The sequence below is a fragment of the Monodelphis domestica genome, chromosome 7, assembly GCF_027887165.1.
Source record: "Monodelphis domestica isolate mMonDom1 chromosome 7, mMonDom1.pri, whole genome shotgun sequence".
In the NCBI taxonomy this organism is placed as follows: domain Eukaryota; kingdom Metazoa; phylum Chordata; class Mammalia; order Didelphimorphia; family Didelphidae; genus Monodelphis; species Monodelphis domestica.
Window position 1 is genome coordinate 69,396,803 of NC_077233.1, and position 20,016 is coordinate 69,416,818.

Genomic DNA, 20,016 nt, shown 5'->3' on the forward strand with positions numbered 1-20,016 from the left:
AATCTCACAATAAACATATGAGGGCAAGGAATCAATTGGCATTACTCTTTTAGGAGTTACCCTCCCCCAATCTAGTGATGTTAGGGTGTTTATGTATAAAATATCTTTCTATTCTTTATTGGAAATATTTACTTTATATTTGCCACTAAAATTATTATTGTACTCTAAAATTTTATTGTACACATAAATTTTCATGCTGAGCAGCTTGATGACTTAGAGGAATATCAGCTTAAATTTTCATTTCTACATGCCACAGATTCCTATAATGTGAGAAACTAGACTCTGGGATTGCTCAGGATGCTTAGGCATAGAACCACAGAGGCCATCGAGTTCATCTTCCTCATTTTAAGGATGAGGAAACTGAAGCTTGGAAAAATTATCCAATGCCATAAATAAAGATAGCAAGTGTCAAAGGCAGGACCCTATGATTTCTGAGACAATATTTTTTCCAATTTATTATGCTTCAGATTCCATATTTTAATAAGAAATCTCATTTTATCACTTCCTAAGAAAGAACTATTGGAATAGGAATGCAGATGAAAGCATATGACTTTTCACTTGTTTATTTGGATATATGTTTGGGGTTTTAGTTTTATGAGATTACAAAAATTGTAAAATTACACTTGCAAAAATGAAAAATACTGAAATTAAAAAAAGAAAGATGATTTTAGAGCTAAGAATTTCCATAGTTTAGAACTAGTTGTTACAATATATTTGGAAAAACATAAAACAGATGTAAGAGTGGAAAAGATGGAGAACAAGGAGGGATTTTTATGTATATCTAAAACACCACCAGGCAGCTTAAGGCAGTATTAACAACCTAGTCAGAAAGGAATGTTTTAGTTATCAAAATTTGAACCTGTCTGACTAGAAATCCAAACTTTAACGCAAAACTCTAATCTCAATAAAGAAGAGAATTACATCCATAGAATGAAAAAAAGCTCAGCAACTTTCATTACTTGAAAAACATGTCCTTGATGCAACTCTGTTCTTAGGGCATATACAAACTTAGTTATGATAGGAAGAACTGCATGTAGAGAAAGGCTGGCTGCACACTACACAGAGTTCTCACTACTAAATAAATTGAAAGCTTTTTTTTTCCCTTTTTTTCTTTTGGATGGGAAAGTAGAGGGAGTGGGGGTAGAGGAGAGGGAATTCCTGAATATTTTTGCATTCACTTGCTTTGAAGAATGGTATATGCTACTACATGTAGGGTAAATGTTTTCTATCTTGCCAGACAATGTGATTTGATCTGAAGAAGCTGTATTTCCGCCCCCAGCTAAATACACCCACATTGCAACAATTTCAGTTAGAAGAATTCTCTTCCCTTTCTATTTTTTAGTAGGTAATTGGTACATTTGGCAAAGCAAGAGCATGGGCCTGCCCTCTATTTTCACATGAGTTCCCAAATGAGTGCTGGTACCTTGGATCAAGTCTGTTTACCCTTTAAGTGAGAACCCCAAACTATTTTTATCAGCAGGAAATTTGGGATTTCTGGGTTTCCCCTATGTAAACTATGGCCAAGAGAAGTTGATGTCCAAGATCCCTTAGAAAACTAACCACCAAGTCAAGTCCTGCACTACAAACATACAGATAAAAATATTAGAGTATTAAAACTAAATATTAAAATGTATTTAAATACATAATAAAATATGATATATAATTGAAATTTAAAATATTAAATGAAATAAAAATTAAAACTAAATATTACAGAACTTAAAATAAATTTTTTTCTTCCAACTTGTATCTTCTCCACTCATATCTGGTCCAAGCTAACCTGAATAAGATAATTTGGTGCAACCAGAAGAGCACTGCTTTTAGAACCCTTGCACCTCAGTTCATATTTTGCCTTTGTCATTTACTTCCTATGTGATTATAAAATGAGGGTCTTAGACTTAATGACCCTCAAGGCCCCTTCTAGCTCTGAATCTATGATACTTGTTTTGCAGATAAAGGTCTCTACCTTTTCTTTTGCAATTGTCAAAATAGAAGAAATACTTTATTCCAATTAAAATTGCTTCTCAGATAGGCAAATAAGCCAAGAATTTTTAGATTTTATTCCTTAACACTGAAAATCCATCCTGGGCATACCTGACAATTCATGCCACATCTCTGGTCATTCAATAGGGGCTTCTGCTATTTTGTTGCAGTTATATTAGGATAACAATGATGATTGTGATGATAATAAGGATAATGAGGATGATGAGAGCTATGTTTATATAGTGCCTAAGCATTTTGCAAATATGACCTTCTTTGATCCTCACAGGAACCCTGCTTAGAAATCAATGAGTCCTAAGTTATATCACATCAATCAATCAATTAGCGTTAATAACAAAATAACTAGCATTTACATAGCACTTTAAGGTTTGAAAAATGCTTTACAAATATTAGCTCATTTTATCTTCACAATAATTCTGGAGAGGTAGGTATTATTGCTATCCCTATTTTATGCTTGAGGAAATTATTTAATGCTTATGCTTGTTAAATGTTTATGCTTGAGGAAAATTAAGTGGTTTGCTCAAGATTACTCAGTGTGTGAGGATAAACTTGAACTCAGATTCTCCTGACTCCATGAAACCCTTCTCTATTCAATGAGCTACCCAATGACCAGGTCCTCAAGGGAATGAATATAACAACTGAATTTTGGACTATCAAAGGCTGTCACGTACCCATGTAACTAAGAACAGTTCATTGATGATCAGGGTGCCTTAGATTAAGTTCAAAATTTTTTCTCTGAGTCTCAGTCTTAGTGGAAAAAACTCTTGTCAATAAAATACTTTGCTTTTACCTTGCCCCTCTGACAACAAATTAATAGATATTACCTTAGGAGCATCCCACACCTATCAAAAAAATCCCGAAACCAAACAAAAATCAAATGCATTACCCTATGCAAGCTGGATGAAATGAAATTTTTAAATGGCTATGTGAGCCATTTATTGAGACTTTGTATCTCTAACTGTAAGGTCAGACATAGCTCATATGAAACATGTCAAACCAAATGATTGTGACTAATTGAGTTGTTATTCCTGACTCAGTAGGATTGCCTCTCTAGAAGTCTAGTAATCCTATCTAGAGTTTAAAATAAATAAATAAATATCTTTGGAAAACATACCTGTATTTTCCTGCTGAAGATTCAAGGAGGGTTCTCATTTTAGGCACACAACATGATAGAATTTGTCTTTCTTAGGATTTTGAAATCTTCCAGCTTCTCTGTTTGGGTATAAACTTTGGTTGTAGTCTTCTCCATAGATGAAATTCCTCTCCTCATAGATAAAATAACTCAAAATAAATCCCTTCAAGGGAAATATTTCTCTCTTGGGGGTGGTATTTTTCTGGTTCATCTCACAAGGATGCTGTTCCTTTCTTTCAGATTAAATGAATTTGAGATGTACTAGTGAGTGAACTTCTAACTGAATTGACACTGGTCTTTCTTGAACTTGAACTCCTTTTTTCACAGTTGGAAAGTGCTTTGTATTAGTGAGAGTAGCACATTTAGTTATGGGTACCTCATTTTGTAGGACATTGATAAGCAAGAATGTCTGGAGGGCAACCAAGATGATAAGAAGATTGGGGAAATGAGTTAGATGAGGAAGAGTTGAAAGAAATGGGAATGTTTAGCTGGAAAAGTAAAGACTCAGGGAGGATCTACTTATATCATGGGAAAGGAATTATACATGTTCTGCTTGGTTTTAATACTTGGATTCTTGGATTAAAATAAAATACAATGAGTTGACTAGTCGAATATTAGGCTTGATATAAGGAGACATTTTCAAAAGTGAAAGGGTTTCTTTGGGAATTGGTGCATTGTTTAGTTTACAAAGGGGGTCTTCAAGCAAACAGAAGAGATTCTTTTTCAGGAATGGATTGGACTCAATAGTTGGAGTCCCTTCTAGTCCTGAAATTCTATGATTCTTTTGTTCCCTTAAATAATAAGTAATTTAGTGTTAACTACAAATGAATTTATTTCTTGTATAGTTTGAGGCAATACATGAAAGATGTCATATTTTATTTTCCTATTTCAGGGTTATTTTTGAAGTTAACAGAATTAACATCATATTAGTTCCTGTTCTATTATCTTCTAAAGGATTTGCAATTGGAAACCTGAGATATACTTATTTTTCAGAAGGTAGATATTATCATCTCTCTATCTACATATCTAACTAACTACATCCTTATTATATTCTCCCAGTAACTAAAGTGCTTCAAAATCCGGGGGGTAAAAGCTCTTGGAGTTCTTTTCTTAAAGTCTTCTATATTATTATTTTTTCTTTCAAAAAGACATAGCATAAAATCAGAGCTACTATAAGGAATCTGGATAGCATAGACAAAGACTCTAGTGGGCCCTAAGGCATTTGAGCATAGTTAACACAATTCTAGACTTTAAATATCGTCTCTGATACTTATTAGCATTGGGAAATTGGGATAATTATAACCCTCTCTCAGAGCAAGTTTCCCCCATTTGATTCCATCCCATTCAAAAAGATGGGATAAGAAAACTTTACTACTGACTTCACAAGGTTGTTTTGAGACTTAAATGGCACAATGTCAGTGAAGGATTATACAAATGTTGGCTGTTATTAATGTTATTGCAAAATTCCTGTGTGTTACTTGTCCTCTAGAGACTTTGAGGCATGATGATTGCCCCTCAAAATCTGGGAATCTAAAATTAGCTCAACACTTTCTAAAATTTAGAATGTGTGTAAAAGGAAGTAAAATGTCCATATGAAGGAAGAGTCATGGGATCATGGCTAGAAAGGGTCAGAAGGAGGTCATTGAGCCCAACTCCCTTATTTTCAGATCAGAACACTAAGTCTGGGAAAAGTTAAGTGAAACTTAGCTACTAAGTGTCCAAGACAAGATTTAAACCTAAGTCTTCCTGACTCAAAGTCCAGGATTCTGTTAACAAAAAGACATTAGAAAAACAGTGAGTCCTTGGTCTTCAGCGATGGTCTTGCAATAGCCTGTTTTAGTACTCTAAAAAATTTCAACTATACATACATGCTGAATAATTAGTTGGTAAGAAGAGGTGAGGTTAGGGGAAATCAAAGCTACTTTGGGTTTGAGTTGTTCATCCTTCCTTGTGCCTGAAGTAAGCAACATTTTTTATGACTTCCTTCCTACTCAGAGTCCTTCTCTGGAGCCTAGAAATAACATGTATGACTCCACCCAACCTAACTTTCTCAATGGATGGTTCTGGACTGTAGAAGCACTTGCCCCAGATTTCCATCCCTGTTGCCATTTATTTCAAAGGTGTGTTTGTGGGAGGAGAAATAGGAAAAGTAAAAACCTGCATGCCTGTAATGCTCTTTTTTATTGGAGGAGGGTTGGATTAAACCTAATTGAGTGATGGCCTTAAACTCCATTGAACAACATTCTGATCTAGATGAGGTAATGATTTCTTTCTCTTCCTTTTATTAATAGGCCTATCCCAACAACAGCCCAAATGTTTATAACATGATTCACTGCACCAAGAATTCAAGCTAATTTTTGGTTGCTCTTGCAACACAATATTTTAATGAATATAAAATAAACATGGCATTCACTCTCCTCTTTTATAGCCCTCCACCTCTGTAGCTATCTGTCCATCCAAAGCTTATAACATTTATTAAATGATGCAAATAAATTTGTACCCACGCACGCAGACACCTATGGTAAGTGAACTGGCCTAGAAGACTATCCCCAAATGACAGAATTTTGGACTAGAAAAAGACTATCTAGGCCCACTCATACATGAAACATTTTTAAGAGGAAAATTTACTTTTTTTTTTTAAACCCTTACCCTCCGTCTTGGAGTCAATACTGTGTATTGGCTCCAAGGCAGAAGAGTGGTAAGGGCTAGGCAATGGGGGTCAAGTGACTTGCCCAGGGTCACACAGCTGGGAAGTGTCTGAGGTCAAATTTGAACCCAGGACCTCCCATCTCTAGGCCTGGCTCTCAATCCACTGAGCTACCCAGCTGCCCCCGGAAAATTTACTTTTTAAAAAAATTTACATTTTTAAGAGGAAAAATTTTATTTGTCCAGCTATGAATAGATTCCCCTATTTGTACATATATTCTTTACATGGTACAGTTAGTCACAAAAGTTAATATTGCCAACAGACAAGATATGACATTACATATTAAAAAGGAAATATCTAGCAAGAATCTATGATAAGGGGCAGCTAGTTGGATAGAGTGGATAGAGAGTCAGACCTAGAAATGGGAGGTCTTGGGTTCAAATTTGACCTCAGATACTTCCCAGCTGTGGGACTGTAGGCAAATCGCTTAACCCCTATTGCCTAGCCCTTACCACCCTTCTGCCTTGGAACCAATATATAGTAATGATTCTAAGACAAAAGATAAGGTTAAAAAAAAAGAATCTATGTAAAGTCAAGAAAATTCCAGTATGAAGTCTTTAATAACTTGGCATTGTTAGAAAAGGAAGTGTTTCAAAAAGTATATGTTAAAACTAAAACCTACCATTGAGGTCCCCAAAACTTTTTTTGGATGTAGATTTGTCTATAGTTTATTATGCCCTTCACTAAAGATTTTGTTATGCAAGAATTTTGTAATCTCTATCTAAACTCTTCAGAAGCTTTGCACTTTTTTTTTTTTTTGCTATTTCTGTACATTCAGTTATGTTCTGGATCAGTACATAGCAGCCAAGTGAATTCCAGATAAGTAAATAAATTGTTACTACAAATGAAAGTGTGTTTGTTGCTATCCACATATACTAACTACTAAAGAAATGCTGTCTGGAAGGCAGAAAATATGCAATTTGTAATGAGTCTAATTTTAATGAGAACATTAAATTGGTTTGTTTTGGTTGAGGGTAAAGTCCTCATCCTGAACTTTCATCATAATTGAAGAATCAGAATGACAGAATTCATAAGATCATAGATTAGCCCTGGAATGGAACATGGTTCAACCCTCTCAACAGATGAGTCCTAGGAAGGCGAAGTAACTTATAAGATCACAGTATTATAAATTTAGAGCTGGAAGTGAACCGAAAAGCCATCTAATCCACCCATTTTACACAAGAGGAAACCAAGGGCCAGAGAGCATGTCAGTAGCAGCTTTGGATGTCTGTGTGATCCTATTAATAGCCCACAATTAAAATGCTCATTCTTTGCAAATATATATGAATATATAATGAACTCTTTAGGAAAAAGTACTCATAAAGGGTAGAAGAAACTTTAAAAATATGACATTATGTTGTGAATTGGTCAATATTGTACACTTGTATCTGAATGCCTCCCTGTTCATCTTTTCTCTAGCTAAGTTCACCTAAAGTAACCTATAAGGTCAGCATCAGTTTTGACGTGACACTCTTTCTCTCTATGAATGTTTTACATACTGAGAAAGGGTGTGAAGAGTTTTAATGCTTTGGCATCAACAGTTAAAACCATTCATCATAATAACTTTGGTGGGAACCAACTTAGCAATGAGGTTACTTCTTGGTGGAAAGGAATAATGGCATCTCAACAATGAGAATGTCTTCAAACTTATTTTCTTCCTTCCTTCCTTCCTTCCTTCCTTCCTTCCTTCCTTCCTTCCTTCCTTCCTTCCTTCCTTCCTTCCTTCTTTCTTTCTTTCTTTCTTTCTTTCTTTCTTTCTTTCTTTCTTTCTTCCTTCCTTCCCTCCTTTCTTCCTTCTTTCTTTCTTTCTTTCTTTCTTTCTTTCTTTCTTTCTTTCTTTCTTTCTTTCTTTCTTTCTTTCTTTCTTTCTTTCTTTCTTTCTTTCTTTCTTTCTTTCTTTCTTCCTTCCTTCCTTCCTTCCTTCCTTCCTTCCTTCCTTCCCTCCTTTCTTTCTTCCTTTCTTCCTCTTTCTTTCTTTCTTTCTTTCTTTCTTTCTTTCTTTCTTTCTTTCTTTCTTTCTTTCTTTCTTTCTTTCTTTCTTTCTTCCTTCCTTCCTTCCTTCCTTCCTTCCTTCCTTCCTTCCCTCCTTTCTTTCTTCCTTTCTTCCTCTTTCTTTCTTTCTTTCTTTCTTTCTTTCTTTCTTTCTTTCTTTCTTTCTTTCTTTCTTTCTTTCTTTCTTTCTTTCTTTCTTTCCTCCTTCCTTCCTTTCTTTCCTCCTCTCCTCCTTCCTTCCTCTTTCTTTCTTTCCTCATTTCCTCCTTCCTTCCTTTCTTCCTCCTTCTTTCTTTCTTTCTTTCTTTCTTTCTTTCTTTCTTTCTTTCTTTCTTTCTTCCTTCCTTCCTTCCAGACAAAGGTAAAAAAAATAATGTAATCAAGTAAAACTTGTCAGAATGAGCAAACAATCTCAAATTTTGTTTATCCTTGTTTTCCATCTGAGTAAGAAAACTGCTATAATTCACAAGTTCAAGACAAAGGCAAAAATCATCTCTAGAAATTCTTTCATTCAGATTTATTGGATTTCCATGATCTATTGTTTTACTGTTGACTGAGTTTTTCCTTTCAATTCTAATTTCCCTCACCTCTCTCAAAGGCTCAATTGAGCAATAACAAACTTTTCACTTTTGCTCCAGAGATATGGTTGTTCAAGATGGTTGGTCCTGCATGAAACCAGGTTGATATCAAAATGGCTAAATTTCAGGAGTGGGGGGAAAAGATGTGTGCTAATGGTAAAGTGCTTTAAGAAGATCCCTTGGGAAGGAAATGCTCTCTGTGAAGTGTAGGCTTAAAATTCACTTTTTATAATATTCTTCATCTATCACATTTCCACCCCCGCACCTGGCAATTTTATCTTTAAGTTTAAAAGAAATCACTCCCACAGTTGTCCAGGGAATGCCATCTTATTTCAGTCACATTAGCACATGTGGTTCTATCTAGAACTATGAAGTAAAGAAGAATAAAAAATCCAGGCCTTGATGACTTAAACAGAAGACATATCAAAGAAAAAGAGAAGCTAAGGGGGATGAAAAGACGGAAATGAGAGAAGCCAAAGACAGCCAATGTGATGAGGCCAAAAGTGGTTGCTTCCTGTAGATATATTTCTTAATTATGAGTGTGTGTGTGTGTGTGTCTGTGTGTGTCTGTGTGTGTCTGTGTGTAATTTGACCCAAGCTGTTCCATCAATTTGACCTCTGAATGAATATACTATGCCCTAGGCTAGTAGTACTCCCATAAGTTTTGGATATAAAAGAAGTAAGAACACTTTTGTGAATTGTAGAAGAAGAAATTACTGTATTTGATTTTAAGGCACTTTCCAAGATGTCACAAGACAAATTCCAGCTGTTTCCAGAGATCAGGAAAGGAGACAACTGTTTGCAAAAGAAAGAAAGAAAGAAAGAAAGAAAACCCAAACAGGATAAAGCAAACAAATAACCAATAGGAACAGCAGCCAAGCCTACATAAGACTTTTTACTCAGCTTTTGAAAGGCATTAAGTTTTGTAATTTTCTAAAATTGCTTTCATATGAAGGAAGATGAGTACTACAAAAGAACTTGTCTGCACATTATTCTACAAATGAATGGATGCCAAAGAGACATGGCCTAAATGACAAGATAAAATTGGCAAAATAGTTCCCATACTGATATTTCAATAAAGGAATGTGAATATTTTCCACAAGCCACTGGCAACTTCAAATCAATTGATGAAATATTAAACATCTGCCATGTGTGAAGCAATGAGGTGGTATGCAAAAAGAATGCAAACACAGTACAAAATAGTCCTTGGCCTCAAGAAGCTTATGTTCTCCTAGGAGGACACAGAATGACCGCTAGTAAATAAAAATGAAATATGTAAAGAGTAATCTGCACCATTTTTCAGAAGGTGAAAATATTAAATAAAGCTGGGGATTGGCAAATATCTGATTTTGTAGCACTTTTGAAAAAAGCTAGGGATTTTATAACGTGAGGGTGAGGAGGGAGTACGTGCTACATGTAGTGGACAATCTGGGCAAATGCATGGGGTTAGGAGATGGAAGAATGCCTAGCATGATTGCAAGGTAGGTGGGAGTCAGATGATGGAGAGCAGATGAATTCCTGTCTCTCTCTCTCTCTCTCTCTCTCTCTCCCTCTCTCTCTCTCTCTCTCTCTCTGTGTCTCTCTCTCTCTGTCTCTCTGTCTCTCTCTCTCTGTCTCTCTCTCTCCTTCTCCCTCTCCCTCTGTCTCTGTCTCTGTCTCTCTCTCTCTCTCTGTCTCTGTCTCTGTCTCTCTCTCTCTCTGTATCTCTCTCTCTGTCTCTCTCTCTGTCTCTGTCTCTGTCTCTCTCTGTCTCTGTCTCTCTCTGTCTCTGTCTCTCTCTGTCTCTGTCTCTCTCTTTCTCTTTCTCTCTCTGTCTCCCTCTTCCTCTCTCTCTCTCTCTGTCACACACCTCTACTTTTCATTATGATGTAAGCCCTCATCAGTGTTGAACAAAAGCAGAAAATTTTAAAAGTGTACATTTCAGATATTTTAGATCTATGAGAGGAATGCCAGCCATGATATTATTCACTGTGTTCTGACCACTTTTTTTTTTCATTTAGGGATAGTCCCCTTTTAGGAGTGAGCTTTGCAGCAAGCTAGATACACCCTGTTTAATTAGCTTCACAAGATGCTCTCACATTGCTATTTGTATCCTGGATAAACATCACCCATCACCACCAATCTTCTCCTCCCTTTCCCCTTCCCCCAAAAGAAAGTGAACTGCATTTTCCATGCCTGGCCAAAAACAACAACAACAAAAGAATCTAACAGAAATGCATTATAGAAGAAATACATATGCCATACAAATACAATGAGTATGCTACAGAATCTATTAAGATTTCTCTGATTCTTTTCCTTTTAAAAGATACAGTCTACAGGGATAGCTAGGTGGTTTAGTGGGTAGAAAGCCAGGCCTGGAGTTGGGAGGTTCTGGGTTCAAATTTGACCTCAGAAACTTCCTAGCTGTGGTACCCTGGACATCACTTAACATCATTTACCTAGCCCTTACTATTTTTCTGCATTGGAACTGATACTAAGAATTGATTCTAAGACAGGAGTTAAGGGTTAAAAAAAAAAAAAGAAATATTATGGGAATTACCAAAATATGAACCAGAAATGATATGAAAGATCAGGGTTTTTTTTTAATAAAATAAAAGATACAATTTGCATGGAGGGCAAAGTTAGGATATGGGTTGCTTGAAGGAAACACACATTCCTGTTAATTTCATGCTTTTATGTCCATATTACCTATAATCTCTTTGAATTCTAATCTCAGCCAATCAAAGAAACATGCATAGAAAGGCATTCATCATCTTGCATGTCATTAAATATAAAGATGTTAGAGGTCCAAATCCGATCTAATTCAACTAGTCTTTTTAAGCATTTACTAGATGAAAGACACTGTGCTGGGCAGGTCCCAAGTTCAACTCTCATTTTGTAGCTACCTATAGGACCTTGGGTATGTTGTGCCCAACCTGAAAATGAGAAGCCTGTTTTCCATCAGCCTCAATTATTCCTTCCCATTCTAATTCTTGGGATCTTAAATAACAAGTGGAAGGTTCCATTTTTTGTCGACTCTTGGTCTCATTACTGTAAAGAGAAACACTAACCCTAATTTCACCAAGTATCTCTATTGGGGGTGGGGGGGTGGAAAGATTATTATAAAACAAAGGTTTCTATATTTAGTGTGAAAGAGGGACCTATTTCCATGGAAGATCTTACTCTGCAGAGAATAATTATTGTCAAAAGAGTGATCATCTCTAAGTTAAGTAAATCATATTGGTAACATTTAAATGAGTGCACTATTCTAATGCTTTCTTCTTTTAAAAAACCCAACAACCCTTACCTTCTGTCTTAGAATTAAGATGAAATATTGGTTCCAAGGTAGAAGAGTAGCAAAGGCTAGGTGATGGGGATTATAGCTCAGAGGTGTCTGAGGCCAAATTTGAACCAAGGACGTCCCATCTCCAGGCCTGGTTCTCAATCCATTGAGTCACCTGGCTGCCCCCAACCAATGCTTCATTCTTGCATGGAAGTGATCCTGGGCTCTTACAGCCTGTTGTAGTGAACCATTAGGTCTTGTAGGACTTACCAGTTAGGAAAGACTTAAAATAGGGACCCTCTATGCCTAAAACTCAGTTTAGCTCTTTTGGGAAGAGCTCTGCACTTGATTGCTAGCAGAGTTAATTATTTTTTTTCCTAATAGATATTTTTTGAGCTGTTTTTTCAGACTAGACCTGTGATCTCAATGGGGAAAAGGAACTTCCTCAATTAGCACAGATTGGCTACTGAGTGTGTTGGTTGGGATCATTAAGAACTTAAATGATTTGCCTAGAATCACAGAGGCAAGACAAGAAGCCAGGTCCATCTGACTTTAAAGTCGACTTTCGACTTTATCTATTCCCCCAGCCTTCCTCTCAGAGAATTATATATAGCTAAGAAATCTTGAGTTCTTAAAGAATTTAAGTAGTTAAACTAACACTACCTTCTAATTAGGTGAGAGTTTTCCTTCCTAAATGCTGGTAGCAACCCATTAGAAACCAGAAGGCCAGTGATGAAGGATTATGGTGACAGGAAAGGGTCCTTGCCTATTAACTACTTCCCTGGAATCTCCTAGTAACAGGAAATGAAATCAAGTTCATAACTTAAAAGCTCTATCCTCTGAACTCAGCCAATGTTCATTAAGGGAATGGGAGGAAGTGGCACTATATTGTATACCTTAAGTATGATAAGATAATAAATTGATTTTCCAATATCATCTATGGCTATATCCCAGATGGCAATCCTGAATCACCTACCCTCTGAACTAGTTATTCCTTTTTCAAATGAGCTGGGTTTCAGACAACTGATTATTTGATGATCAGTCAATATAGCTCAGTTACTTTAAAAAATCAGACCAGTTTAGCTATTTTTTCTCTTAGAAGTGCCTGAGAAATGACCATTTGGGAGATATCTGCCATATGATTTAGGATCACAAATGTTGGAGTTATAGAAGGGACCTTGGTACAACTGGAAGACTAAAATCCAGGGAGAAAAAGCAATTCCCCAATTGGCACCAAGATTGTGTGAAGCAGCTAGAATTTGGCCACAAATTTCCTGCTGCCAAATCCATCACTCTTGACACTACATCTCGAGATTAAACTATAGATGATTCACTAGGTCACATAATCCTGGCCCATTGGCCAGCTCTGGGGCATTTTCACTCATTGTCCCCTATGCTTCAATTATTCCACCTCATCCTCTCTGCTTCCTGGCTTCCATGGCTTACTTTAAGTCCCACCTTTTATAAGAAGCCTTTCCCAGTCCCTCTTAACTCTAGTGCCTTCCCCTGTTGGGTATTTCCAGTTTATCTTGCATGTAGCTTGTTCATATCTTGTCATTTGCTTGTTGAGTCTCCTACTGGACGGTGAGCTCTGAAAGCAGGGATTGCCATTTGTCTCTTTTGTTCACCCGCTATTTAGCTTAGCACCTGGCACTTAGTGGATGTTTATTGATGCTCTCTTTATTCTTCTGGCTAAATTCCATGTGATGAATACACATATGGAACAGGCTAGTTTCCTATGTGAACTCACACAAAACTACTGAGATTGCGTGTTCTTTTGAGTTTTTAGAATATACCCATTGTAGGCTGAGAGCCGACTTCACACTCACAGCCAGACTGACTGAGGAATCTCTCTTTTGATTACTCTAAGAATTTCACTCCCTGTGCAAGATCTGGCACATGGGTTACATTACACAGTGTTGGGTTTTTTAGCTGAAACAAAGAGAAGAGTCTGTTATAAAAACATACAGACTATTGTCTGCCTTCCCTCCGTGGTCAAAACTCCGATTGACATGGGAGAATTGAGCTGATGGAGACATAAACTGGGGTTACGTGTACTGGGGTTAATTGCAAGCAGCTGTGACCAATAGGGGGAAAACCATCCATATTTGGATCATTTCTATGTTAATGTGGGTGGCCAGGTTCTCCACCACCCTGTGACCTTTCCAACATATTCTTCCAACGAAAGGCAGAATATAGATTTAAGGAAATGTCATTGAATAGCCTATGCAAACTTTATTGATTCTGCCTTAAGCAATTTACAGTGAGGCCACACTCTGCTCAATATAAAATTGCTGATATTTATCTTGTCAACAAGGGCAGAACTCATCAGGGTTATAGAGCGATGATGGGGGCCGTATATAAATACACAAGTATTTATATACACAAAATAATAATACACAAAAAAATAAATACACAAAATAGACAAGTGCTTGTCTAAGGGCAGGGAGGTGTACAGTGGAACCCTGAGTCTGCAGTTAGGAAGAACTGAGTTGAAATGTAATCTCAAATACTTACTAATTTGTGACCCTGGGAAAGTCACTGAAACCTGCTTGCCTCCATCTCCTCATCCTCAAAATAAGATGTAGAAGGAAAAAAAGCAAACCACTCCTATATTTTTGCCAGGGAGACCCCAAATGGGGTGACAAAGACTTAGACTGAAGAACAAAAATGATAAATGTTCCCAGTAGAGACACCGTCCCAGAGCAAGATGTAAGAAAATAGAGTTTGGCCTCATACAGGTGGCCCCTTTCCATGAGATGTTGAGATGTTAATTCCACTGATATAGACACAGCCTGAACTTGATTCTCTTCCTCTACAGATGCTAGGGGAAAGGCAGTAGGACCAAGTTGGACATTTTTCAATATAAGCTATGGTGTCTGTAGTAAAGAATACTTCCCTGGAGTTATTATTTCTCTTCTATAATCAATCTTCTGCCTGTCACCCTGTGTGTGGTCTGTGAAGGCTAAGGGGAAAGGGGAAATTTTCATAAAATAGTGACTCTAGAATGAAATGTCTTTAAGTGATAAGATATTTATTAGGTTGCAATTTCTCGAACAATTTTAGAATCATGTTTAATTGAAGGGAAGCCAGATTGAAACTTTTTACATCAAAAATGTCCATCTTGGGCCAGTTAGATATCACAGTAGATAGAGCACCAGGCGGAATCAGAAGAACCTGCATTCAAATCTAGTCTTGGGTTCTTCCTAGTTCTATGACTGTGAGAAGTCGCTTAATCTCAATTGCCTAGCCCTGACCACTCTTTTTGTCTCAGAGTAGAGACTTAATATTGATTCTAAGACAGAAGGTGAGAGAGAGAGAGAGAGAGAGAGAGAGAGAGAGAGAGAGAGAGAGAGAGAGAGAGAGAGAGAGAGAGAGAGAGAGAGAGAGAGAGAGAGACAGAGAGAGAGAGGAGAGAGAGAGAGAGAGAGACAGAGAGAGAGAGAGAGAGAGAGAAGGAGGAAGAGAGGAGAGGGAAAGAGAGAAGAGAGAGGGGAAAGGAAAGAGAGGAAAGGAGGGAGAGAGAGAGAGAAAGAAAGAATGAGGGAGAGAGGAGAGGGAGAGGGAGAGAAGAGAGAGGAAAGGAGAGAGAGAGAGAAAGGGAGGGGGAGAGAGAGGGAGAGAGAGAGAAAGGGAGGAGGAGAGAGAGAGAGAGAGAGAGAGAGAGAGAGAGAGAGAGAGAGAGAGAGAGAGAGAGAGAGAGAGAGAGAGAGAGAGAGAGAGGAGAGAGAGAGAGAGAGAGATTTGTGGCCAGCTAGGTTTCTCAGTGGTTAGAGTCAGGCCTAGGGATGGATTCAAATCTGGCTCTGAGCAAGTCACTTAACCCTAATTGCAAAGCCCTTTGAAGCAACTCTTGTAGGGTTGATACTTAATATCAATTCTGACACAGAAGGTAAGGTTTTTTTTTAAAAATAAATTGTTTACTTTATAGTAGTCAAAGAGACCTGTAAAAATCAGTGGTGTCCTAGAAAATAAAATAAAAAAATTTAAAGATGACTTTTTTAAAAAGGAAAAAGGCAGCCTTGAATAAGATGTGGGAAGATAGGAACACTAATATGCTACTAGTGGATGACTGTTTAACTGCACTAAAATAAATTTGGAATTAGGCAAGAAAAGTTATCTGTTCATTATTATACAGATATCAGGTATTGGAGGTTCAGTATAACCCAAAGTCCTCTGACTTTCATCATTACTCTTTTAAGACCACATTCTCCCTCTGGCACTCACTGCCTTTGTAACTCTGCACCACAGTTGTTTTAGTTATGAAAAGTGAAACAAGTGAGACTGGATGGGTTCTAAGGTATCTTCTAGTTCAAAATCTATGGTCTGATTACTTTATGAATAAAAATATGAATTTCAGGCCTTAGCTCTCAGGCAGGAGTATCTTTATGAGCAATGAACTGATGTTTTGCCTCTGAAATCATACTATGTAAATAGTTCCTTTATTCCACTTATGGGCTCAACTCCTGGCTTTCCCACTTGTTACCTGTGTGGCCCTGGATAAGTCACTTAACTTTTCTGAGCCTCAGTTCCATCAGCTGTATAATGAGAGTGCTGAACTAGATGACTGTAAGGGTCCCTTGCATCTCTAAATCTACCATCCAATGATAATTAAGTTTAATCTTGCTCATTCTGCCTCAATGTCCTCCAGTATTTCCCTTTAAGTTAAATTCTTTTTTCCAGTGTTATGGCCTAGACCTAGATGGAGATGTACCTAGCCTCTTCCCCTTTGTTATTTGCAAACCCAAGTTGGCTATATACAACTCCTGCCCTCCCACTGGAAGCATTGCAGGTGGCTCAATCTCATGTGAAACTCAGGTCCACAAAGCTAATATTTCCAGGAAGGAAACACTAGATGTCACAGTAGTCCCCTGCATGTATGTTTACAATCTGTGAAATCACCCATGAATTCTTGCTCCCAAGTTCCTGATCTCTCTATGAGACCTGAAAAGAGAAATGCTTAAATTACACTGATTTGGCCATTTTTCAAAAAGTTCAAAGGGTATTTTCAAAAACCTTTGTGTGGAGCTTTTGAGTCATAATATTTCCTTCAGTAATCTGTCATTTTGTTTGGTTGTTACTTCATAATTTGGCTAGGACTTTGGGAGCCAAAGGAAGAGGGGAGGAGTTTGGGGAAAATTTTTAAATCATCTTATCTTGTTTACAGAATAAGATAAAGGAGAAGAAAGCAACTTGTTTGCTGCAACAAAAAATTTCAGCAATGTAGTGAGTTAGCTAGATTTTTCCCCAGTATTGACAAAACCTGGGACCACATATTTGACAGTAGAAATGGATTCCAATGAAAGGAATTTTGTTAATGCTTACCCATTCCCCCACTGAACTATTAATCATTTTACTGTACTTCTGATTGCAGTCAGGAACTCCTAAATCCCTTTCCCAATGGACAAACTGTTGTAGTTTGACTCCAGAGGACAAAGCTAACTAGAATTCCTGGGTGAAGGTGCAAAGTGGCAGATTTAGTCTTGATGGAGCACTGACAAAAAACACTACCAACAAAAACTTCCTAATAATTAGACCTCTAGTCAAGTAGAATGGGGTGCTCTAAGGCAAACTGAGTTGCCTTGTCTTCAAGAAAAGGCTAGATCTTTTTTGTACTGGTGGATACATACTCTTTCTCTTTGGGGGAGGTGAACCAAAGAGGTCTCTTCAAACTGAAATTCTGTGACTCAGGCAACTGACACTCATTCACAACTAAGGTATCTGAAGGATGTGACCGAAAGTAACCGTATAGCAAAGAGAAAGTAATACTTTTAACTTTCTCCCAGAAAAGAAAATGAATAAATGAAGCTATTTAAAATTTTCTAGAATTAGTTAAAACAGCCTCACTGAAACATAAGAGGTGAAACACTTTGTGTGTATTATCCACATCTATTTTTAATCTTGTTCACGGTAAATCTTAATTTTCTCATCTGTAAATTGAAGTACTAAACACTGTACCTCACATATAGATTGGGCTGGTATGAACATGGCATTTTGTAAACTTTAAAATGTTATGCTAATGAGTTTATATTCTGAATTCTTCCTATCATCATCGTAGAGATTGACCTAACAAGATAGTTTATGGAGTTTGAGTCCATTCCCCTATAGGTGAGAAAACTGAGACAGAGAAAGGTTCCTTTCCCAAGGCTGACAGCTAGAAAGTGTCAGAGTTTGAACTCAAGGTTTTCTGACTCCATTTCTAGCTCTTTAACCATTCACTGTGCCACCTAGTTGCCTCTGAAAACTTGAAAACAGCCAAGACATAAAATTGATTCTAGATGGGTGAATTGGCAAAGATATTCTTCAAAATTAATTTCAGGAACTGATAATATTCTTAAAATTCAAGAATTGCACATGACTCCTGGAGACATTCTTCAAAAAAGTATATGAGCAAATGAGTTTTCTCCAAGTATATAGCAAGATTTTCCCAGCTGAGGGATCAAAACAAATATAGTTTCCTTTTAGTACTAATGATTTCTGGATGAGTGGCATTATCAAAAATAAAAAGAGAGATGTACAACTAGTTGAATGTTTATTTATCTTGCCATCCTCTCTCTGCTCAGATAAAACTGTGCTATTTGCTAGTCTACAACAGGAAAATGGACATTTGAATGAACTCTTCAAGCCCACTTACCACAGATGAGGGATGTCTAAGAGCACGAGACATTAAGCCATCACATCAAATTGAATTGATTCATCTCAGAATAGCTGAAAGGCTATGAATGAGCAATAATTTCTAGGCCATTGGGCAATGTGCTGGATAATATGGATAAAACATAAAGACTAGCTGGGTGTATTTACTGGAGGCATAAAGGGAGGCAAGGGGGGAGTCTTAATATTCCCATGCTTTGATGAACCAGTCTGATCAATATGGACAGTCCAGATTTCAACCCATTTATGCCCCTTTATCCTTCATAATGCTAATCCAAACCTTTCCACAAATCTCCCAGAGAAGATGTGTTCATTGCTCTGGAGAGAGCTAATGCAAGAGTCTGGGTCTTTGAGTATTTGTGAATATCAGCATAATACTAAGGCTGTTCACTTGTCACTTCTTGCCCTCACTACAGGACCAGCTTATCTCCTTTCCTGGTCATGTATGTCCTATATAGTGCATATATAACATTTCTCATATTCAAGTCATCATTTAGGAATATGATCTTAATTATTTACCCATCCCATATCTTTCCACTACACTTTGAGTCATCTACAACTCTTATTCAAGAAGATTCTGTATGAAGAATTTATATTAATGCACAGCTTTAAGATTTGCAGTGACTTCCTCCCCTTGGGCAATTCATTTAATCTCCTAGACTTCAGTTTCCTCATCCATAAAATGAGGGTGTTAGACTAGACGGACCCCAAGGTCCCTTAAATCTCTAGATCTTTGATCCTTTCATTCCAGCTGTCTTTTGACCACACTTATTTCTATAGAATACATCCCTGTAGACAAGGTGGTTCAGGAGAAGAATTGGCAAGAGGAGAGGACTCCAATGGGAATATTTCCATTAGTATTTGCTATTTCCCCCAGCAAAGAAAATCTTATGAAATTGAAAATGAAGGGTCAAGAAATATTTTAAAGAACTCAGTTTTAGAGGCAGCAGCTGAATGACTATGCAGTTGAAATTAATTTTTGCCTTGGTATCGGTGTCAGGTAGTAATTAACTTTGTTTTTCTGATCACTTACACTATGGCAGACAAAATGTAGATCACTGCTGAAGCTGCCTAGCAGGGCTGGGACTGATTTGTTGACATTTCTTTTTCCCTCCCACTCTCTCTCTGGGCCTATTGAATTCCTTCCCATTTTTTAAAAGTCTATTTCAAATGCCACTTTCCCCAGGAAGCCTTCTCTGATCTTCCTATGTTAATGGCTTCTACTCTTGGGTCTCATACAACACTGATTTGCAACTCACTAATGCACTTGTCACATAATACTGTATGTCAGAGCTATATATGTTTGTGTTTTATTCCCTCTTCTCTCTACCCACAATTCTACTCTCCTCCCTGAATACAAGCAAGCTCTGGGACAAAGACCATGTCGAATTTGAATGTTCTTTCTTCCCCATGACCTATCATAGTGCTCTGTACACAACAGGACCTTCAGAAACATTCACTGATTGACTGGTTGACTGAAAGAATTAATGCTGAGTATACAGCAAAGCTGGAAATTATTTTTAGTGAATAGCAAACTAAATACCAGGCAATCTCTAAAAGTGCTAAAAATGATTTAAGACTAAAGCACATTGAATGTGCCTTTGTCATTCTTGCTTGTTGAACACAATGGGAGCTACTAGTTTGGCAAGGAATAAAGTAGTACATATGGTTCTCAGTGGTGGGTTTTAATGGATCA

General features: G+C 37.2%; 1 protein-coding gene across 1 annotated transcript in view; it reads right to left on the bottom strand.

The window, feature by feature from the left end:
* Positions 1-20,016, bottom strand: part of EGFR (epidermal growth factor receptor) — a 250,024-nt gene that overhangs the window by 181,633 nt on the left and 48,375 nt on the right. The window lies entirely within an intron of this gene.